The sequence below is a fragment of the Pelodiscus sinensis genome, chromosome 1 (assembly GCF_052426305.1).
Source record: "Pelodiscus sinensis isolate ZL-2025 chromosome 1, ASM5242630v1, whole genome shotgun sequence".
Taxonomy (NCBI): domain Eukaryota; kingdom Metazoa; phylum Chordata; order Testudines; family Trionychidae; genus Pelodiscus; species Pelodiscus sinensis.
The window spans coordinates 251,402,571-251,426,063 of NC_143052.1; positions in this window are offsets into that span (position 1 = coordinate 251,402,571).

Consider the following 23,493-nt stretch of genomic DNA (forward strand, 5'->3'; position numbering starts at 1 on the left):
CACAGGGGAATGTTTAAATGTTAAAACACACTTATTTTCACAGATTTTGTTATGACTTTTGCAACATTTCTATTTGTTTAATGAACTAAATCTCCAGATATGCACACACTCTTATTGACTGGTAAAACATTTTGTTTTAAACTATTTACAATCCTTTTAAACTAAGATGTTTTAAGTCAAATTCATCTTTATATTATTTGTTCTGCAAATTTGAAAACTGTGCGTTTTCAGTTGAAAAAGTCTTCCATTTAACTCTTCTTTTTTTCCCCTAATTTTTCATTGTCCTGTATTTGGAAAACTGTGGATATTAGTTACCAGTACCATAGAAGCAGGAGCAGAGGAAGATGATGAAGTGGCTTGAATTTCACATAGTGACATTTTTATTTCAGATTACTCAGCTCCTTCTTGTGTTTCTCTTGTTTCTTCACTGATGGCAGGCAAATGCCTCATCAAGGTATCTGCCAGATTTTCAGATAGTGAAGTGAATCTTCGTAGACATCAATATTTCCCTAAATAGCTAGATATAATATTTGCCTTTTCCTGTCTTCCATAAAATATCGATCCATGGCTGAGTTTTATGAAATTCAAAATAAAAATAAGTGACTAAGAACTAACTTGGGTGACAAATTGCTCAGCTTCCATTCACTGCAAAATTTTGTTACGCAACCAAGCCCTTCATAATACTGAGGACATTTTGAACGCATAGTGTTCTGTAGCAATCAATTTTAAAACATGAATATCATCAACATACGGTTGCTTGTTATAATATTATAAAATGGGATTGCAGGTGGACTAAGCTTTAGGAATGTATTTTAACTTACTAGCACATTATATGCCTGGCCCTTTACCCAATGCCTGAGGCCACATTAGTATGGATGGTTTGTTTGTTTGTTTGTTTTTCAGTAAATGACAGTTGAGAGTAAGACATAGTAGAACTTATGGCACAGGTTATGCAAGTGTCATTCTGCTGTTATTGAACTACAAGTAGTTACAGAGTCAGTTTTGCAACTGGGAAGATGGATCATCAGTGATGTTTCCATCTGGTCTATTGGCCCCCTCTCCCGAAAGTTTGGCTCTGGCCCCCTCCCAAGTGGACCCCTCCGTGTGTCAATCTAAATGGCACTCTGGGGTGCAGGGGGAGCAGCACCAGGCCAGGGCCTGACCTGAAGCTAGGACTCAGAGCAGGGAATATGTTATACATGGGTGGAACAATGTGGGGGAGGTATGTCTACACTAGCCCCCTAGTTCGAACTAGGAAGGCTAATTTAGGCATTCGAAGTTGCAAATGAAGCCCGGGATTTAAATATCATCTTCCTGGGCACCGCCATTTTTAAATCCCCCTTAGTCCGAACTCCGTGCCCGTGGCTACACATGGCACGGAGTAGGTAGTTCGAATTAGGATCTCTAATCTGAACTACCGGTACACCTTGTTCCATGAGGAGTACCGGTAGTTCGAATTAGAGATCCTAATTTGAACTACCTACTCCATGCCGCGTGTAGCCGTGGGCATGGAGTTCGGACTAAGGGGGATTTAAAAATGGCGGCACCCGGGAAGATGCAAATGAAGCCCAGGATATTTAAATCCTGGGCTTGATTTGCAACTTCGAATGCCTACATTAGCCTCCCTAGTTTGAACCAGGGGGTTAGTGTAGACATACCCGGGAATTGTCCAGGGGGAATGGAGTCTGGCTTTAGGGTGGGGATGGGGTCAGTACCAAGATCTGGGGAAAGACCAGGACACAGAGGCCAGATGGGGTGGGGTTCAGGATACAGTGGGGGACAAATGGGATAGAGGGGCTGAAACATTGGGGGTGGGTGATTGGGCTAGGAAAACAGGTGGCAGGAAAGAGATCATGAATAGATTAGAGACCAGGCAGATGAAGAAGGACTCTAGAGCAAAGAGGCATGGGGGACAGGATTCAAGGGGCAGATATGGGGGGAGGACAAGATGGGTCAGGACCCGAGGAAAGGGTGAGATAGATGGGGGACATGACGCAGGGTGGAGATTGGGGATCAGGAAGACAAAGACAGGAGGGCTTGGATATGGGAGAAAGGACGGGTCGGATGGGGTAGATGGAATTGGATTAGGACTAGGGAAGAGAGAGATGGGAGGGAAGAAGGGAGGGGCTGAAACTTACTGGTTGCTACCAATCTTGGGAGACCCCTTGTCCTTGGGATCACCCAGGAAGCATCTTCTGGGGGTCAGGCCAGGCTGTGGGCTTTTTTTGCAGACCACACCCTCCACCCATTTAGTTCATGCCAATTCCAGTGTGTGTGTGTGTGTGTGTGTGTAAATGCATGCAGGGTGCATGCCACAGATATGATATGTGGTTTGCTTTAGTCCCACTTCAAAGGCATCTAGATCAAAGCAGATGGACCGGTTAAAAAGCATCAGGGTAGCAAGCAGTGACAGGGTAGATCACACCCTAGCTTGCTGTAAACTGGCACCCAAGGCAGCTGTTCAACTTGCCTCTGCCAAGGGTGCCCTCTGAATCCACTGCCTTTTGCCAATTGCTTAACATGCTTGAAGAGGTGCATGCTGGTTCTCTGTTCTGGATCTGAACAATTTTATTTTGGCTCATCAAATGCCTCTGTTGATCAGATGCTACTCCTAGCGTTTGTTTAGCTCCTCTACTCACTCCAGAGCTGCAGCTGAAGTCACGTTTATTTTTCACTACAGAGTAAAGATGGAAACACCTGAGGAAGCCTTGAGAGGTGGGGAACTATTTTCAAAGACACAAGGGCAGTTAGGTGCCCAACTAACAGTTAACTTTCAGTCTGAACCTTTGAAAATCTCCCTGTGGACCTGCTGCTGTGGCATTGTTGAAGAACTTTAGCAGCAAATACATCTCAAAGGTACATGCCCAGAAAGCAGGGAGGGTGGGGGGGGGGGGGACAGGAAGAGCAACTGCAGGTTAGAATCATGGGAGGACACATAGGAATGGAATAGGACTGGATGCAATATGGGTGGAGAACAATTTCTGGACAGAAAGCTGGGAGCGAGGGTATAGAGTGGGATTCTGGAAGGATAGTAACAAAAGGGAAAGAGTGAATAAAATACTTCTGAAGAGAAAGAAAAGGAGAAGTGTGTGTGTGTGTGTGTGTGTGTGTGTGTGTGTGTGTGTGTGTGTGTGTGTGTGTGTGTGTGTGTAAATCATTAGAGGAACAAAACTGTTTTTCTGCAGTAAGGTTGCTCATGAACTATGTGCAGTTTTTAAAAAATTGAAAAATTCTATGGGGCAGGTAGATAAAACAAAAATAATTAAGAGGCCTTTACAGACAGAGCTTAAAAGACATAGGTTTTATTTCAGACCCAGAGCAATCAATGCTTTATTTTAAAAAAATTGTGTGCACCACATGCAATTCTTGTGTATCTGGAATAAAATCCTTATTTCACTGAACTCAGTACATTTTGCCATTGACATGTGTGGGTCCTGAATGTCATACTCATTCTTGAAACAGCTCACTTCTTCTGAAGGTGTTTTCATGAAAAGAAGAACTGTGCACAGCAGCTCTGTCCAGAAGAATGTGTGTATGTGTGTGTATATGTATATAGAGAAATATACATAGGTAGTTCGGAGACTTTGTCAGTGTTACAGATGCTTTGCCAGCAGAGCTTTACTGGTACAGGTATGACAGGAGAGCCCCCTAGTGTAGACGCAGCGTGTGCTGGCATAAATAGTTCTGCTGACATAGTATCACCACCACCCTGAACACTAGTTGTGTCAATAGAAGCAGTCTTCTGTTGCCATAGTTGCGTCTACACTGGGGGGGGGGGAGGCAGTTTGCTGGCATAGCTGCTTTGGCTACAAGATATGATTTTTTTCACAACTCTCAGTGACTTAGCTTTGTAGCGTTGAGAGAAGGAGATAAAGGAGAATCTGGGTTCAAATAAATAAAAATGCATGATAAGGACTTGTTATCAGAAGGCAGACTGGAGGGTTTTTAAATTAAAATAAAAATAAACATGATAGAAGAGAGACCAAGGGGCAGGGGCAGGAAGAATGAAAAGAGAGAAAAGGAAGACGCTGAAGCATGCAAATAAGGTGAAATGGAAGAGGATAACAAAAAATCAATGTAATGTAATGTTAAATGGGACTTTTAGATGTCCAAATTGACTGAAAAACTATCTCTTTGTCAGACTTTGAGGGATACAGTGTGTGTAAAATGGATATCCAAAATAACTATTGGAATAGAAAGAGCATTATTACAGCAGACTTTCTGAATGCCTGCTTTGCACACATTTTTGTCAGGCTTTTAAACAAGAACTCTTCTGTCACTTATGCCAGAATATGATACTATTAAAATATTACATGCCATTTAATGTATTTGTATGTATATAATAGTCTCAATAGGGAATGAACATTTATATAGGAAGCTTAAAGTGATATTTGAATATTGAGATTAGAGGTTGTAAATGTTAAATGTTATAATACTTTCTTCCTAAGAAGATAATTCATATAATCTATAATGAAACACACACTCTCTTCTTCAGTTCTTCCACATTTTCTCCCCATCAGGCATGAAAACCCCCTACCAATTGCTGATCCCAAAGCTAATCCTTCCATAATGTTGTAAAGAAAGCCCTAAAATCGCCCTCTTCATCACAGTTCATTCACTTCTTTTCATCCACTTGTGTGCTTAGGCAGATTCAGGGACTCTCCAAAAACATGCTAGGGATGCTTTCCTGCATCAGAGCCTCTGTCCTCAGATCACTGTCTCTCTCAGGGTATGTCTACATTGCAGAGTTTTTCTGGAAAAACAGCCATTTTCTGGAAAAACTACACGTACATCCACACTGCAATTGCATTTTTTCAACAGAAAGTTGAAAGAACGCAGGGGTTTTTCTGACAACAGTAAACCTCTTTCTACGAGGAAGAAGCCTTTTTCTGAAAGAGCTCTTTCTGGAAAAGGTGTGTGTGGATGGGGAAGAGAGGGTTTTTTTTTATTTTGTTTTTTTGTTTTTTTCGAAAGAAGAAGCCTCCAGGAAAAAGCACAGGTGCTCTGGTGGCCACTCCATCGATAGTAATCACAACTTAAATGCAATGTCCAATCAATGTGGACGCTATCTTTTGACAAAGCAGATCACTTTTTCAATGTGTTTTTGCAGTGTGGACACTCTCTTTCAGAAGTTTTTCCGGAAGATCTCTTCCGGAAAATCTTCTTCCAAAAAAAGCCTGAAGTCTAGACATAGCCTCAGACCTCTCCAAATCCCTCACAGACATGTTCTTCCAGCTAATTGTCTTCTTCCTGCTGGTGGCTGGCTTGAAAGGATGGGTAACCTGGGAAGAGCGTGTGATTTGTCTTTTGAAAAATGGAAGGAAGGAATTAGATGATCAGTGTTGGTGCTGACTGCTAGTGAACACGTGCAGGATAGAGCTCGTCAGTTCATTTCTTCAAATATAGAAAACATCTTGTAAGAATCAGACTCTTGTAAGAATTACAGTTTCCCTAGCTACCTATGGTTCTTTACCTTTCACTTTATGCCAGACAGAAAGTACTGAACTTATGTATTGTGTTTTAAAATAAAAATAATGAAGACCTCTTTCTATCAGAACAAGACCAATTTCCTTAAAAATATTCATCTTCTTAGGAAGAAGCATTGTCTGCTAACTTACAAAGTAGAACAAAACATCAACAGAAACTCTCCAAGGTTTTGTTTAGCACAGGTAATCCAAGTTCCTGCACTATTGTAAGAAGTAAAAGCAGAAAGTTGCCAACTTGCCTGGAAGGCTTTCTGGCAATATCTTAGCTGATAACTAGTGGAACAGTGTCCACTGCTGGCAAATCAGATAATTGCACTATGAATTATAGTGTTGTTAAACAATAACTGATCTCAACAATCAAATGTTTTCTAATGTCATTTGTAGAACGATGAGAAAGCAGGTCACAGAGCTAAGATTATTCATGATCTCACCACTGTTAATAGTAAATATTATGAAGGTTAGTTACCAGTAATCAATGAGTCAGTATAAATCACACCGTAATGTGATCGTAGTGTTCTTTACTTTTAGAAAACACAGGGCTGATATTTAACATTTTAAATATATCTGTATTGGTCAGGACTTTTATACTGTTACATCTTCAAGACTAGGACAGATACTGTGTACTACATCTTGCTTTTCTTATTTACAGGAGTAGAGAGTAAGGCAAGCAGGAGTTGGCCTACTCCTGTATATGATTTCATGTATCAATCAAGAAAATCACTACATAGTATTGAATCTTAAAATTCCAAAAGCTTCCAACATGAGCTATGCTATTTGTGGCGAGTGCTATTCCTACCAAAATCTCTAAACTCTAGATTTGATTCAGCTCATACTTTGTAGAGGGATTACAGAGGAAGGGAAAATAAGCAGAGGATTTAAGAAGTGATTTTAATCATTATATTTCTCAGGCTTTGTAATAAAGTTCACTAAGTGATAGCAGGAAAACTCAATTCATTGTCATGATGATGCAATCAAAGCCTCCACGGATGTGAGGTTTCTATAAAAGAAAATAATTTAGAGTCAAATAAAGTATTGAATATGGGGTTCAGGACATATGGGATGGAAGGACTGAAACACATTCCTGGCCTTTTTTTCACCAGCAGAGTATTATAAATGTGCCAGAAAAAGAGCTACCTATCTGACATGATGTCTCTTTGGAGGCACAACACTCATTAAAGACAAGGGCAACATGTGTGATGGGGAGGCAAGAGAGAGCAGTTTCCCCTCTCCCACCTCCAAATTTGGTACAGGATGCTGGAGCCCCTAACTGCAGCACAACATTAGTGTGCAATGTAATTCCTGCAGAGGACCCAGTGCCTCTGTGGCAGGGAGTCAGTTCACGATAGGAACTTGGATTGTTTTTGTATGTTTTCTCTTTAGTGCTTTCACTTTAGAATGAATGTGGTGGCTTATAAAGAGCTGGATGGTGACTTGTCTGTTCCTAGCATTTAGAGACAGAGAGCCACACACAGGAACTGGCCAGTTTAGACAGTCTGACTTGTTGGGATTATCACAGTGTAAGCAGGAAACTGCAGCCTGGATAAATTCAAGTCAGGAGAGAGAGAAATGCTGGCTTGTACCCAAGAGAAGTGATGGTCACGGAACCTAAAGCAGAGAGTGGATAGCATTGGTGGATTGTGGAGGGGAAATACAGGTGCAGTTGCCTTGAACTGTTACAATCTGCAGGGCCACATCTCTCAGTGGTTTCTCCTTGGTCTCTCAGCATCTCCCCATGTCTCTCAATGTTACCCTTCCATTGACCTCTGCAACACTGGGAGAAGGTTTCTCATTCCTTGCCCTCGGGCCAGCACAAGAGCAGAAGGCCTAGGTTCCAGAACTGTTTACCTTGTTGGCCCCGCAAAGTAAGGAGAGATGTAAGTGCTTTTCTCCTTTGGAGAAGAAAGGATATTGTGGATGTTCAAAACATAAACCCACATGACTTGTAAAACAAAGTTTGTTTACAAATAGAAAGAGATGGATTTTAAACACATATAAATAAACAGATTGACTTTTCCAAAGTTAGAATGCAATCTTAGTCCAAGTTACTCCATTGCTTTCTCTTCTATTATTTTCCTGTATGGTTTACAGAAAATAACAGTGTTCTGACCCTTTTGTCAGCTACACAGCATCCTGCCCTTTTATCCTACAGTGTTTTTTCTGGATTTATCTACACTTCATGATTTAATGCGCAGCCGCGGCAGCACTGTAAACTAAAAGTGTGGACATGGCAGGAGTGCTGGCTTGCTTTGTGTAAACCACCTGTGTGAGGGGAGTAGCTAACACTGTGGTGTCTAACATGCAAGCCACTAGCCACATGTGGCTATTTGGCGGGTTGAGTGTGGCTAGTTCGCTATAGTGGCTACTGCTTCAGACATGGTTGGACACCATGGACAGCTCTGGGAGCACAGCTCCCAGTACTGTAGCCTGGTTCACACTGGTGCTTTACAGTACTGCAACTTGCTGTGCTTGCGGGGGGAAGAGGGTTCACACCCTTGAGCCAGAAAGTTAAAATGCCAGTGTAACCTCTATTTCTTTAAATGAATTGTCCTTCCTGTTCACCCTGTGATGTTCAGGTTAAAATCAATACTTAAAAAGGCCCTCAAGCTGGTACTTTGTTTGCCTATTTATTTTTCAGTGCATGATGAGCTCCTGTGTTGTAAATGCTCTTAATGTCCCTACTCTCCATTACAGATGAAGGTATTTACTGTTCTAGGACTATGATAATCAAAAGGCAAACAGCTTGCTTTCGCTTTTCCTTGTAGTCTTAAATATAATGGATAAACTAAGAGCATCACATAGTATCCCACCACCTCTGTAAAATATAATGGATAATTTTCATGTCATTTTACATATGGGGAAAATGAGATAAAGTAACTAAGAGATAATATATAGTTATCTTACTGTATATTAGAAACTTCGTGTGCCTTTCTATCTGTCTGTCCACTTGATAGTCCATTTGTTCAAGAACTCCTCCTAAATGGTAAGAGCTACAATCACCAAATTTGGTATGTGGCTCCCTCATATCTTAACTTAAAGCAAGGCCAAGGTTTGGTTGCACCAGGGAAAAGGGATATGCCTGGAAAGTGATTGTTTTCCATAACATGGAAATGGAGGGGTCTGATAGCAGGGACAGTTATGCTCTGGAATGAACATGGAGGGAGGGGAGCAGAGGAGGGCCTGCGTGTACTTCACAGTGACCACAGGAGGGTGGCTGCACCTGTAACAGAGTGGCCAGCTAGGAGTGGGCCTCTGCATTTTGCTGACCACCAGCTATGGGTAAGTGCCCCTCCCGCAAAGTTGGAACCCAAACCATTCCTCCCCCCCCCCCTCAGGCCCTCAGCATTGGACACCGGGGGGGGAAGGTAAACCCCACCAACCAGCAGCCCTGACACCATGGCCCCTCAGACACCAGGTACTGGCTGGGCAACAAAGCCCCCACTGCTGCAGACCCACAGATACCAGCCATTGGCTGGGCAGTGCAGCCCTGGCTCTAAGCCCCCTGGCACCGCCTGCACTCTCTATCTCCTGTCCTGACTCCTACACACCCTATCCTGAGCGAGCCCCCAATATCTCCCAAACCCTTGCCCAGACTTTGTCACCCCCCTCATCTCCACCCCCTGCCCTGAGCTCCCTCCCACACTACCAAACCTCCTGTCCTGAGCCTCACAAGGATCTGAGCAACGCCAGCTAAATCCTCTAGTATTGATACATTCTATTTCCTGCTGACTGAAATCTTGTGTTACAGAAGAAGCTCAGAAAAATAATCAAATGTTTATATTACTTTTTACAGTGCTCAGTGGCACATTCAGCTCTCTATCTTGATCACACTATTTCCCTCAAGAACAAGGACCATGTTACACAAAATGTCTATGTTCTCAAGCAAGCAGGACTATTAACTTCAGAAATTAGTTTACACACAGAAATGGCACTGGTTTGCATAAAATCCATTTAAAAATCAATTTAGTTAACCACTGAGAATATCTTTGTTGGTATATATCAGTTTAAAATTGGTTTAAACCCATATAGTTAGTCAGCAAAACCTTGTTGACCTGTAAAAGCTGCACTGACATAATATTTAGCTATATAACTATACTAATTAAAATAAGCCAACTAATTAAACTAAACCACTGTGTATAAGTAACATTATACACAGTGCTATGCATGCACTGATTTCAGCTGCTTCACTTTTGAAACCAAGGTCTTGTCTAAATGGAGAAATTTGCTAGCATGACTACACCAGTATACTTAAACTACTATCGCTTCAGAGGGGTAGCCGAGTTAGTCTGTAACAGGAAAAGCTTAAAAAACAACAAACAGTCTAGTAGTACCTTAAAGACTAACAAAACATATAGAATGTATCATGAGCTTTCATGGGCAAAACCCACTTCTTCAGATGACCCTGATAAAGCAGTTCCTAAGTTTCTTAGCGAGAGTGTGGCATAATCTCTGACTGTAGTCTGTGGGATACGTAGACTGCAGTGGAGTTTTCACCATTAGGGTATGTCTACACTACAAACTTAATTCGAAATAACAGCAGATATTTCAAATTAACTTTAATAGCATCTACACAGGCAAACCGCTATTTCAAAATAAATTCGAAATAGTTGAGCCCTTATTTAGAATTTGGTAAACCTCATTCTATGAGGAGTAACACCAAATTCGAAATAGCTATTTTGAATTAAGTGCTGTGTAGACACTTAATTCGAAATAGGGGCCCCCCAGCCCTTCCCCGGGAGCCCTGGTGGCCACCCTGGGCACAACCAGGAAAACTTACTCTCCTCTCCCCCAGCCCCAGAGCCATTAAAGGGGTAGACCCTGGCCACAGTGCCTGTGCCAGCTCCAAGCCTGCCAGCCCAGAGCCAGCAGTGGCCACCAGGGCCCCTGACCCATTGGCCCCAAAACATGAGCCAGCAAGCCATTGACAGCCAGCCCTCCACCGCTCCCCAGGAGAAGTCTGCCAGCTCCCAGGAGCCTGACGGGATGGAGAAGGCGGGCACCTTCCTGGTCCAGGGTGGAGATCATGGACCTTATTCAGGTTTTGGGGGGATGCCCTCAACTTCCATGAAGTCGGCACTAGACGGAGGAATGCAGCTGTCTATGGCAGGATAGCTGCCAGCCTGGCCACCAAAGGCCACATGCGAACCCAGGAGCAGGTTAGCATGAAAGTCAAGTTGGTCCAGCAAGATCCCCAACCCTGAGCTTCCCCTCCCCCTTCTTCCCCTTGCTTCCCCCTTCCAGCTCCCTCCTCCCAGGTTTCCCCCTCCTCTCTTTCACCCTCTCTCTTCCCCTCTCCCACCTCCTTTTTCCAGTCTCCCCAGAGGTTCATCCCACCTCCCAGTTTTGTTCAATAAACCCAGTTTCTATTTTTGAACATACGTGTCTTTTATTTGACATCAGGAAGGGGGGCTAGGGGGAGGTAAGTGGAAAGACGTGAGGGAGGAATGGGGCACGAACCTCCAGTGGGGAGGACCGGGAAGGCTCTGAGGGCTCCTCGGGGGTGGACCCTCTCCCTCAGGGCCTCCTGGATCCTGACAGCCCCCTGATGGACTCCCCAGATGGCAGCCTGCAGCAAGTGCAGCTGGGCTGATGGCAACGACCCCACGAGATGCATTGGCATGCCCAGGGGCAGCTCTGGCTCCATGTGGCCGAGTGCTGTGGTGTCCCGAGTTTGGGCACTCAGGGCACTCCAAGACAGGACTGCTTTGCTGTCCCTCATCGAGGTAGACAAGCAAGCGGGGAACTCTGAGAACTGTCTGTCCGGGGTGGGGGTAGGGTCCCTTTAAGCACGGAGCTCAGTTAGCCTCAGGCGGCAGCCCCACACACTAAGTCCTAACCTGATGCCCTGCCGGCACCGGTTCCGGACAGCCTTAACTTCGGTTCAGGGTCCACTCAGTGTGGACGTGCTATTTCAAAATAGCAAAATGCTAATTCAAAATAGTTTTTGTGTTTAGATGCGCTATTTCGAATTAGCTTAATTTGAATTAACTATTTCAAATTAAGTTAATTCGAATTAAGTTAATACCTAGTCCCTGAGGTATGATGTTCATCTGTTTGCACTTGGAAAGGAAGATGACGTCTATACAAGTTTCTTTGTGTAGTTGATGGATTTCTACTCCATGTGGCTGAATGCAGTGCCTTGCATGTTCAAAAACATCAGCGGGGTAGCCGAGTTAATCTGTAACAGAAAAAACTTTAAAAAAAAACAAATAGTCTAGTAGCACCTTAAACAAATAGTATAGTAGCACTAACAAAACATGTAGATGGTTGTAGATGGTATCATGAGCTTTTGTGGACAAAACCCACTTCTTCAGATAAGTTTATACTACTATAGTTACACTGTTATAATTTCCCATGTGGACACTATGAAGCGTGATAATAGAACCATTTAGAAATAACATTAACTAATATGAAAGAAGGCCAATGTTATTATGAATATCAGAAGGTACGTCTACCCTGCATAGTTATTTTGAAATAAGCTATTCCGGAAGAAATACTCCAAAATAACTTATTTCAAAATAGCAGGTCTACACTGCAGAGAAGCCTCAAAATTAGTCTGAGGCAGGCTTCCCTAATGTAGACATGCTACCTTGATTTAGAGCCTCAGGAGGCACTGGGGAGTAATTACTTTGAAGGCACCTGGAGAGGAGCTATTTTGAAATAGCAGCAGTGGAGTGTCCACATTACTGCTATTCCGAAATAGCTGTTTTGGAATAGGTGTTATTCCTCATGGAATGAGATTTACAGAAGTCAGAATAAGCCATCCATTATTTTGAATTTATTTCAAAATAATGGAATTGCTGTGTAGACGTTTGCATTGTTATTTTGGAATAAAGGCTGTTATTCCAAAATAATGCTACTGTGTAGATGCAACCAGAGTTCCCAGATGGGGAGTTATACCAATATAGCAGCATAATTATACTGACATAGTAACGCCAAGAAATACCTCAGTGTAGAACAAACCCTAAATCTCTAGACAATGCTGTCCTGCATTGACTAAAATGTGTTTAATTTATTGATGCCTTAATTAATTCCACATATAGATAAGCTCTGAATCTGTTTTAAAACTCACTGGGTGTGTCTAGACTGGCAAGATTTTGCGCAAAAACTTGCCAGCTGTCTACACTGGCCGCTTGAATTTGCGCAGAAGCACTGACGTTCTAATGTAAGAATTCAGTGCTTCTTGTGCAACTACTTTGACGCTTGTGCAAATACTTGTGCAAGAGGGCCAGTGTAGACAGGCACCTTAATTGTTTGTGCAAGAAAGTCCAATGGCTAAAATTGCCATCGGAGCTTTCTTGTGCAAAAGCGCTTCTATACTGGGCACAGATGCTTTTGCACAAAAGCACTTTTTGTGCAAAAGCATCTGTGCCAATCTAGATGCTCTTTTGCGGAAATACTTTTAACAGAAAAACTTTTCCATTAAAAGTATTTCCTCAAAATCATGCCAGTCTTGACGCAGGCACTTAGTTAAGCTGGTGCAAGTTTTTTGTGTAGACCGAGACCTTAGATGACAGCTACTGAGTATGTTTATGTAAAGGTATCTTACTTTTTGTAGCTAACAGTTACAAAGAGTGCAATTTCCTTGGCCATCATTTGAACATGTCCTTTGCAAACACTGGCTTTTGATCGTGTCATTTGTGTATTGAATGTACATGCTAAGGCAGTGATGGGCAGCCTGGGCAAGTGACTGGACTGCATGAGTGACCCTACTTCATCTCAGTGGGCCACAAGACTGTCATAACCAAGGCAGTTTCCCAGAATAGGGTGTTTTTGCTAACTGCACTTGCAAACCTAGAATTTGTGGGGTGTTCTGATTGAACCATAGCCGTGCTTTGATTGGATGCATAGGGAGCACAAGGCAATCAGCGCACACCTCACTTCACGTACCCTTGCTTTCCATGTGTGTCACTTTAGTAATAACCATAGGAAAAAAACAAGGTGGACTAAAACCAGCAGAATCTAGCAACCCTGCAAGTAGGCAACAGAAAACAAAATGTCTCATGAGCTGCACATAGAACCTCAATGGTCCATGTGTGGCCCACCATTCTAAGGCCATGTCTACATGTAAAGCACTGCAGTGGCACAGCTATACTAATGCAGCTGTGCCACTGTCGTGCATCTGATGAAGATGCTCTCTGCTGACCAGAGAGAGCTCTCCTACTAGCTAAAAATAAAACACCTCAGAGAACAGCAGAAGCTATGTCGGCAGAAGAAGCTCTCCCAATGACATAGCCTGTGCACATGAATACTTATGGCAGTGTAATTTATGCCACTCAGTACATGGTTTATTCACTCGCCCGAGTGACATGAGTTATGCCAACATAGGCTGTAGAGCAGATATAGCCTTAGTGACTTGTTTTCTCACCTAGTTGACCCCCCCGCCTTTTCAGAGCTAAAATGTGCAGCTGTGACTCTCCCAGTCACAATTAATTAGTACACAAATGTTAGAAGAGGTAACACCTCTGGATTGTGTGACCTGGATTCTTTAAGCATCTAAAGTAAGCTGATCTTCCATTCTCAATTAAGCTAACATTACAGAAAAGAATTTCAAATGTAAAATCTCCAACTCTAAATATATGGAGTATTATGACATGCAGACAGACTACTTGTTTTTATTCAGAGAACTAGTCTGGTTTTCTATTAAATAATATCCACTTTGCTAGAATCTCCCTGAATTTTATCATTTATTAGCAACATACATAGATTATATGTATTTTACACATTATTTGTTTTAAATTGCATTAAGGATTAAAGGAATGTAAACATGATAATATAATATGCCTATGAAATATAGAATGGATATTTTGATATATAGTTAGTAGTCTCTCCTATTGTCCCAAAAGGAACAATTCCTTACAGATATTCTGGCAAATATTTCTATCATCTCCTTTATGACAAAGATTGAGATTGCGTTGGCATCTCTTCGTGTAGTCTGGAAATCTCTTTGTGTAGTTTGGCATCTCTTTGTGATACTTCAGAAAGACTTGCTGCCACTGCTGATGTAAGGCTGTCTCTTTTCTCTCACATCAAGTTTTGGGAATCTTCATGTGACCATTTCAGTTTTCAGCACAGGGCTATTGTACTAGCATTTCTGAATTATAAAGCAATATCTATCACTCTATAGGAAACTTCTTTTTATTAGCCCTTCTTTCAGATTTGTGATGAATCTAAGCAAGACAATGCAAATACATTTATTAAAATTTCTATCTTTTTGTCTCTTATTTATTGTGCTAGAGAAACCTTCCCCTGAAAATATTAGTCAATCTATGTACAGGAGTTTACATATTTTCATACTCTGCCAACTGTTCTGACTCTAGAGGAAGCTCATTGTAGGATTAAGGCCAGATTTCTGCTCTGAGGCAAGGCATCCTTAGTGTTGCTTGTAAAAGTAAATTTGACACACGAGCAATAATACAGTTAAGAGTGATTTTCAATTACTTGGAAAAATAACAAAAATTATAGACATGGGTTTTAAAATTGAGGTGAAATCCAAGAAGGTAGATATGTGGAAGAGATTATGGACTAAATCTTACCTTGGCTAGATTAGCAAAGGTGGTTGTGGGAGAGGGGCAGCCTGGGTCCCCTTTATCTGGTCTCGTTGGGCTAGGCTCACAAACCTCTACCAGCCAACCACATAGTTACAGCCACACCCAGCTACACAGAGAGACAGAATCTTACCACTCTGGAAAGATTCAGCCTTACAGGCTTGCCCCAGCACACTGGTGTCCACTCCCTTTAGGGGTACAATCCCAAAGGTTTTAGAAAATTCACCTCCTTCCTCAATGTGGAGGAAGGTTTTCACAGCTTCTTACCCCCCACAACCCAGTGATGAATTATACAAATGGGATTATATTATAAAGAAGAAATAAATTTAACAACAACAAAAGGTGGATTTCAAGTGGTGAGAGAGGTGGCAAACAGAATACAGCACATTGCTAAGCAAATAAAGCACATGCTCTAAGCTTGATTCACTAAGAAAATTGGTTACAAATAATTTCTCACCCAAGATATTGTATTATGTAGACTGCTTCACAGGACGGATACCTTTGCAGCGTCGGTCAAGCAGCTCATCCCTTCCCCTCCTAGTTCTTGTTTTCAGATGCTTTTTCAGGGTTGCAGCAGATAGACATTTGCTGAAAGTGCATGTATACCTGAACACAGTGACTCCCCTTTTCTCTCTCTCTCCCAACCCCTCCATTATTTTCTCCAGATTCCCTGGACTCATTACCCCACAACTCACCCAGTTCTGTCAACACCCTCCAGAATCCAGGTAGTTGCAGATAAATCCTTAACACTTCAGGAAGTCACTGTGACTAGCTGGAGTCCAGGAGCGGAGGATCTGCAAAGGGTCTACACCTATGCCCCACATGAAAGTTAGACAGTACCATGCCCAGCCTATTTAATCTTCTCAGGACAGAGCCTCTCTAGAAGTCTGCTACAGGCCTTGGTGGGCTGAATGGGCAACAAAGCAGAGACAAGGGTAGCTGTGGTTGGCAGAATGGCCACGTGGGAATCAGGGTGGTTTGGTGGAGTGATTGAAGATGAAACATTTTGTTTGGTGACAAGAAATTAGAAGAGCAATGCAATGGAATGGTGTTGAAAGTCCATTGCAGAGAATGTGGAGCTCAGAGGTTAAAGGGCTGTGGGGATATTGTCAGAACGGGATGGGATGGAATTTGGAAATAGCTGGCATTCACTGAAGACCTCTCTGTCTACACTACAGCGCTAATTCGAACGAACTTAGTTCAAATTAGTTAATTCGAACTAAGCTAATTCGAACTAACGCATCCAGACTAAAAAACTAGTTCGAATTAGCATTTTGCTAATTCGAACTAGCATGTCCACATTAAGTGGACCCTGAACCGGGGTTAAGGATGGCCGGAAGCAGTGCCGGCAGGGCAGCAGAGGAGGACTTAGAGCGTGAAGATGCTGTCTCAGGCTAGCCGAGGGCTGTGCTTAAAGGGACCCGACCCCCACCCCGGACAGATAGTTCTCAGGGGTGCCCCGCTTGCAAAGCAGTCCTGGCTTGGATTGCCCGGAGTACCCACACTGGGCACATCACACCACTCGGCCATCAGACCGGCTGCACTTGCCGCAGGCTGCCATCTGGGGAGAGGGGACAATTGGGGGGCTGCAGGAGAGGTTCCACCCCCAGAAGCCCGCAGAGCCAGCCCAGTCCTCCCCATCGGGGGCTCGTGCCCCATTCCTCCCTCACCTCCTTCCACTTACCCTTCCCTAGCCCCTCTTCTTGATGTACAAAATAAAGATAACGTGTCTTCCAAAATGGAATCTGTCTTTATTGAACAAAACTGGGGGAAACTGGGAAAAGGAGGTGGGAGAGGAAAGAGAGAGGCTGGGAGAGGGGAGGGCAACTAAAATGATCAGGGGTTGGGAACAGGTCCCATATGAAGAGAGGCTAAAGAGACTGGGACTTTTCAGCTTAGAAAAGAGGAGACAGAGGGGGGACAGGATAGAGGTCTCTAAAAGCATGAGTGGGGTGGAGAGGGTGCATACAGAAAAGTTCTTCATTAGTTCCCATAAAGAAGGACTAGAGGACACCAAAGGAAAGGAATGGGTAGCAGGCTTCAAACTAGTAACAGAAAGTTGTTCTTCACAAAGCAAAGAGTCAACCTGTGGAACTCCTTGCTGCAGGAGGCTGTGAAGGCTACAACTAGAACAGAGTTTAAAGGGAAGTGAGAACAAGTCATGGAGGCTGAGTCCGTGGAGTGGTATTAGCCAGGGGTAGGAGTGCTGTCCCTGCCCAAGGTTTGTGGAAGGCTGGAGAGGGATGGCACGAGACAAATGGCTTGGTCACTGTCTTCGGTCCATCCCCTCCATGGTCCCTAGGGTTGGCTGCTGTCTGCAGACAGGCTACTGGGCTAGATGGACCTTTGGTCTGACCCAGGATGGCCATTGTAAGCTCAGAGCTCAGGGTCGGGAGTCTCACTGGACCCCTTGATTCTCTTGCACACCTGCTCCTGGGTGGCCAGGCTGGCAGCTCTCCTGCCCTAGACGGCCACTTTCCTGTGCCTAGTGCGGAGATCGTGGATGAGGTCCATGATGTCTGCACTAGCCCAGGCGGATGCCCGCCTCTTGCAGTCCCGGGCATGCTCCCGGGAGCCGCCAGCCTGGTCCCGGGAAGAGGGGGAGGGCTGGGGGGCATCGGGTGGGTGGCTCGATCCGTGCCAGGTGCAGGGTCTGCTGGCTGGGTGCTGGCAGGCTTGCACCTGGCACGGGCACCGTAGCCAGCCTGTGCCCCTTTAAGGGGTCCGGGGCCGGGAGGGGGGCAGAAGAGTTTCCCTGGTGTTTGCCAGAGTGGCCACCAGGGAAACCTGGGGAGGGCTATCCTCCCACCAGTTCATATTAAGGGTCTACACACCCCTTAATTCGAACTAGCTAGTTCGAACTAGGCTTAATCCTCGTAAAATGAGGTTTTCCTAGTTCGAACTAAGCGCTCCGTTAGTTCGAATTAAATTCGAACTAACGGAGTGCTAGTGTAGCACCTATGAAAGTTAGTTCGAACTAACGTCCGTTAGTTCGAACTAACTTTGTAGTGTAGACATACCCTATCTTTGCATACACCTATGAAAGGGATATATCTAAAATCTATGGGCTGTGTCTAGACTGGCAAGTTTTTCCGCAAAATCATATGCTTTTGCAGAAAAACTTGCCAGCTGTCTACACTGGCTGCTTGAATTTCCACAAGAACACTGACGATCTCATGTAAGATCGTCAGTGTTTTTGCGGAAATACTGTGCTGCTCCCGCTCAGGCAAAAGCCCTCTTGCGCAAATCATTTGTGCAAGAGGGCCAGTGTAAACAGCACAGTACTGTTTTCCACAAAAAAACACCGATCACGACAATGGCGATCGGGGCTTTTTTGCGGAAAAGCGCGTCTAGATTGGCACGGACGCTTTTCTGCAAAAAGTGCTTTTGCGGAAAAGCGTCCTGCCAATCTAGACGCGCTTTTCCAAAAATGCTTTTAAAGGAAAACTTTTCCGTTAAAAGCATTTCCAGAAAATCATGCCAGTGTAGATGTAGCCATGGTCTTTTTTTAGACCAATGCCTCACTGATTTTTCCTGTGTTTGAACAAGCAGACCAAACTAGACTTGCCATGTTTTGAATTTTAAGTGTATCGTGTCCTGAAAAGCACAAAAACTACTTCAGCAATTTTTTTAGAAGTGCTAATTTGTGATCAAAGCTTTTAAGTATAACTCTGAGGGGGAAAAAACTGTGATGAGTAGATACTGTCAGTTACACTTTAAAAATTTCAGAGGTGTAGCCAAGTTAGTCTGTAACACGGAAAAACTTAAAAAACAACAAATAGTCTGGTTGGCTCACACATTATCAACCAATCAAACAATGAAGATGCCAATGGTTCATGATGTCTGTGTAGAATCTGGTGTTAGTACTCTTTCTTTCCTAAAGCAAATGGTTCTTATCTGCCTCTTTTAACTATTTAGTCTTTAAGATGCTAATAGACTACTTATTTTAAGTTTTTCCTTCTCTAGACTGTCTCGGCTAACCCTTTGAAACATATCTACCCAATGTCCTCTCCCTCCCGCTCCAACTTTTTCCCTCTCCTCTCCTCCCTCTTTCCATTATTTATTCTTGGTTCTGGACTTCCAATGCTCTGGTCATCTGAAGAAGTATGCTGTGTCCATGAAAGCTCATGATAAAACTACATGTTTTGTTAGTCTTTAAAGTGCTACCAGAATGTTTAAGTTTTTGGAGTTACACTTTAGTTATTGTGAGTGTTTTGTTAATGGGCATAATTTAGTTGTTTTGGTAATGGTTTTTCATTTTGTTCAATGATTTCTCTGTGAACTGGGAGTTAAGGTTAGAGACAGAAAGCCTTTATGGAAATCATTATTGTAAGTAAGAACGCACTATTCTGTTCCAAACTGCTCATGTATCTCAAAAAGTTATAGCAGAAATACAGGAAGTAAAGTGACAAATTTAAACCTGATTAAAACCTGGAAAAACTCACATATGAAAAAAGATAGAAAAGATTGAAAGAGGTGAATACAAGGGAACATGATAAAGATACACAAAATTAATGAATGGTATAGAGAATCTTCTTTGGAAGCTTCAATTAATCCTTAATCGTAATATAAGAAGGAGACGGTCAATGAAATTGAAAGTGTAATTTAAACCCAATAAAAGGACATTCTTTTCCAGACAAAACACAGTCTGGAGAACTAATTGCCACAATATATAATTAAGGCCAATTATTTCTCAGAATTTTTTAAAGGGGTAAGATATTTATATGGGTAACATGATTATCAAAAGTTATAGCAAGAAATGAAAAATAACCAGGAGTTTCAGGTGTGCTATAAATTCTCATGCTCCAAGGCACAAACCAACCACTAACTACAGTATTAAGAGTATAAAATAAACTTTCTTTGTGTACATGCTATCTCACAGCTGTGTTTTGTAAGCTTTCTTTAATCTTCTCATGAAGCAGATGATTACTGTCCACTTTAGGAGTCAGAGTACTCAACTAGATGGTATGATCTAGTATGGCAATTTTTATTTTCCTATTTTCTTGTACCTTAGCTTGTGATTTCCATAGTTTCAAGGGCAGGCACCAAAGGTCAGGATTTGCTTCTAACAATGAATTCTAGAATCATAGAATTGTAGAATTGGAAGGAGACTCAAGAGGTCATCAAGTCCAGACTCTTGCACTTATGGCAGGACTCAGGACCATCTAGACCACCTCTAAAAGATGTCTGTCTAACCTGCTCTTAAATATGTTCAATGATGGAGATTCCACAACTTTCCTGGGCAATTTATATCAGGGTATGTGTTCGAACTAGGGTGGTTGTGTAGACATACCCTCAGGCTACGTCTACACTGGCCCCTTTTCCGGAAGGGGCATGTTAATTTCAGCGATCGTAATAGGGAAATCCGCGGGGGATTTAAATATCCCCCGCGGCATTTAAATAAAAATGTCCGCCGCTTTTTTCCGGCTTTTAGAAAAGCCGGAAAAGAGCGTCTACACTGGCCCCGATCCTCTGGAAAAGCGCCCTTTTCCGGAGGATCTTATTGAAGTAGGAATAAGATCCTCCGGAAAAGGGCGCTTTTTCCGGAGGATCGGGGCCAGTGTAGACGCTCTTTTCCGGCTTTTCTAAAAGCCGGAAAAAAGCGGCGGACATTTTTATTTAAATGCCGCGGGGGATATTTAAATCCCCCGCGGATTTCCCTATTACGATCGCTGAAATTAACATGCCCCTTCCGGAAAAGGGGCCAGTGTTGACGTAGCCTCAGTGTTTAACCATCCATTATGTTTTTCTTAATGACCAACCTAAACCTCCAACTTTGTTGCAATTTAAGCCCATTGTTTCTTGTCCTATCATCAGAAGTTAAGAATATTTTTCCCTCTTATTTGTAACAACATTTTACACTTGAAAGCAATGATGTCCCCTCTCAGTCTTCTCTTTTCTAGACTAAACAAACCCAATTCTTTCAGTCTTCCCTCAAAGGTCATGTTTTCTAGACCTTTAATAATTTTTGTTGCTTCTCTCTGGACCTTCTCCAATTTGTTAACATGCTTCCTGAAATGTGGCACCCAGAACTGGACACAATACTCCATTTGAAACCTAATCAGCACAGAATAGAGAATTTCTTCTTGTCTCTAGCTTTCAACACGCCTATTAATACAACTAACATAAAAACTGCAAATACATATGGACTTTGATTAGGTCTGTTGACTTCAGTGGGACTATCACAGTGAGTAATGTTTCATATGCCTTTATGTTCATACAGGATTGGGCTAAAGTATGTGTGATCATTATATTAAGCCATGTCTGCTCTACTGAGTTAAGTTGACTTTAAGTTACATCAGTGATCATAAACTGCTATAATTACATCCCTTGTGCATGTTCACACAATGCTCCTTGTGTCACCAGAGCACGCTCACATTTGGTGCTCCATCACTGGCAGAGATAGCAGTGCACCATGGGTGCAAATCATCACTTTCTCTTGGTAGGAGTCCTGGAAATGGACTGCAGTGCACCATGGGGAGTGGGAGCACAGTTTTCTCTGTTTTATAATTCCAAGAGATTATGACTATTGTTAGTGCCATTTTTCAACTGTCTCTTGTACTTTGTGCCCACCATCTCCTCCTGAAAGCATGGATCCTGCTCTACTTACCTGTCTAGTGATAAATGTTATGAACACAGTGTGTCTGACCCTACAGTATTTTGTGATCAGCATGTTTGAACAGGAATCCCTGGTGTATTCACTGCTTTGTGCCATAGGAAGAAACAGTTCAAGATGGATGTTGATGTCCGCAGAGTATCTGTGTATGGTGGACCGTCACTATTGGGTTTGGGAAAGAAGCACTGTGTGGAGGGATCAGACAGGGATGCAAATAGGGGACCAGCCAGCTACCAGTCAGTGGCAAATCAATTTCAAGTTGGAAACTCCACCATGAGGGATGCAGTCATTCGAGTGTTGTTGGTGCTACCTTTTTTGACAGGTTAGACCTCAGTGAGGAAAATATTCTCATGGTCAGAGCAGCCTGCTGTGTTCTGCATAACGTTTATAAAGCCAAAGCAAAAAAGTTTCCCAAGAGGTGGTGTGTCCATTTTGAACAGCCAAACACCAGGACTATTAGAGGGATTTAAGAGGAGGCTTTGAATAACGGAGGCTTTGAAGCAGCATTTTGACAATCTGTCAAATGTAATAAATTGAACCAGACATTGTTTACTTCCTGTGTTAAGTGACTGCTGGAATGATTCCTGCCTGATAATTGTAGTTTGCAAATGTGCCAATTGCCACTATGCATGAATTTCTGTTGCAACCACCCTGTCTAGATTACAAAGAATCAATGTCTTTGTCAGCCTAATTTTTTATTAAATAGCAAAACACAGAGTAACATTTCTTACAAGGGACATGATAGTGAGCATATCAGGAAAGTGATAGGGATCCTCTGAAATGAGGATCTCATAAGTACATATGTCCAAACTGTTGTTATGGGAAATGTCCCTAGGGCCTGGAGCAGCTGGCCAGGAATATGAGAGGAATATGGGTGGTGGAATTTAGGGTATGTCTACCTAGTTCGTGCCCCGTGTAGCCGCGCTGCATGTGGTTCGAACCAGCGGGGTTTTAAAAATGGCGGCTCCCCGCTTATGCAAATAAAGCCCAGGAAATTCAAATCCCGGGCTTCATTTTTAAGTGCGGTAGGCCTACATTACCCTCCTAGTTCGAACTAGGAGGGTAGTGTAGACATACCCTTGGAAAGGGCAAGGAAGGCAGTTCTGTATGGGCTTCCAGGGGAGTTGAGCACATATGTTCCATCTGCAGTGCAATTAAGGGGCTCTGGATCTCTGTTTGATTATCCAGGAACTTTATTATTCACTCTTGACCTTCTATCATCTGCTCCTGACCCTGTCTTTTCTCCCAGCTTTCCATGTCTAGTTTTTCCTTTATTGTCTCTCTCCATGCTCAGTAGTTGATACCAGTCTAATCTGATGATTATAGTACTTCACAAAACATGTCCTTCTTACTCCTCCTTGTTTAATGAAGGTAACTGACGATGCCTGGGGATATCTCCTGCATCCTTCAGAGTGGATCCATAGTCTACTTGCCTGTGTGTTGCTTTGATTTGTCCAGAAGTAACTGCTGATTGGTGCAACAAAGCTCCATACAATGGAGGAAGAAACAAAACAGCTCTATCAAGAAACTTTAAGTAGGGGATGCAGAGTATCTGCAGGAAAGTTTCCTAGGGTATGTCTACACTACCCCGCTATTTCGAACTAGCGGGGTAATGTAGGCATACCGCAATTGCAAATGAAGCCCGGGATTTGAATTTCCCGGGCTTCATTTGCATAAGCCGGGTGCCGCCATTTTTAAATCCCGGCTGGTTCGAACCCCGTGCCGCGCGGCTACACGCGGCACGAGCTAGGTAGTTCGAACTAGGCTTCCTAGTCCGAACTACCGTTACTCCTCATTCCACGAGGAGTAACGGTAGTTCGAACTAGGAATCCTAGTTCGAACTACC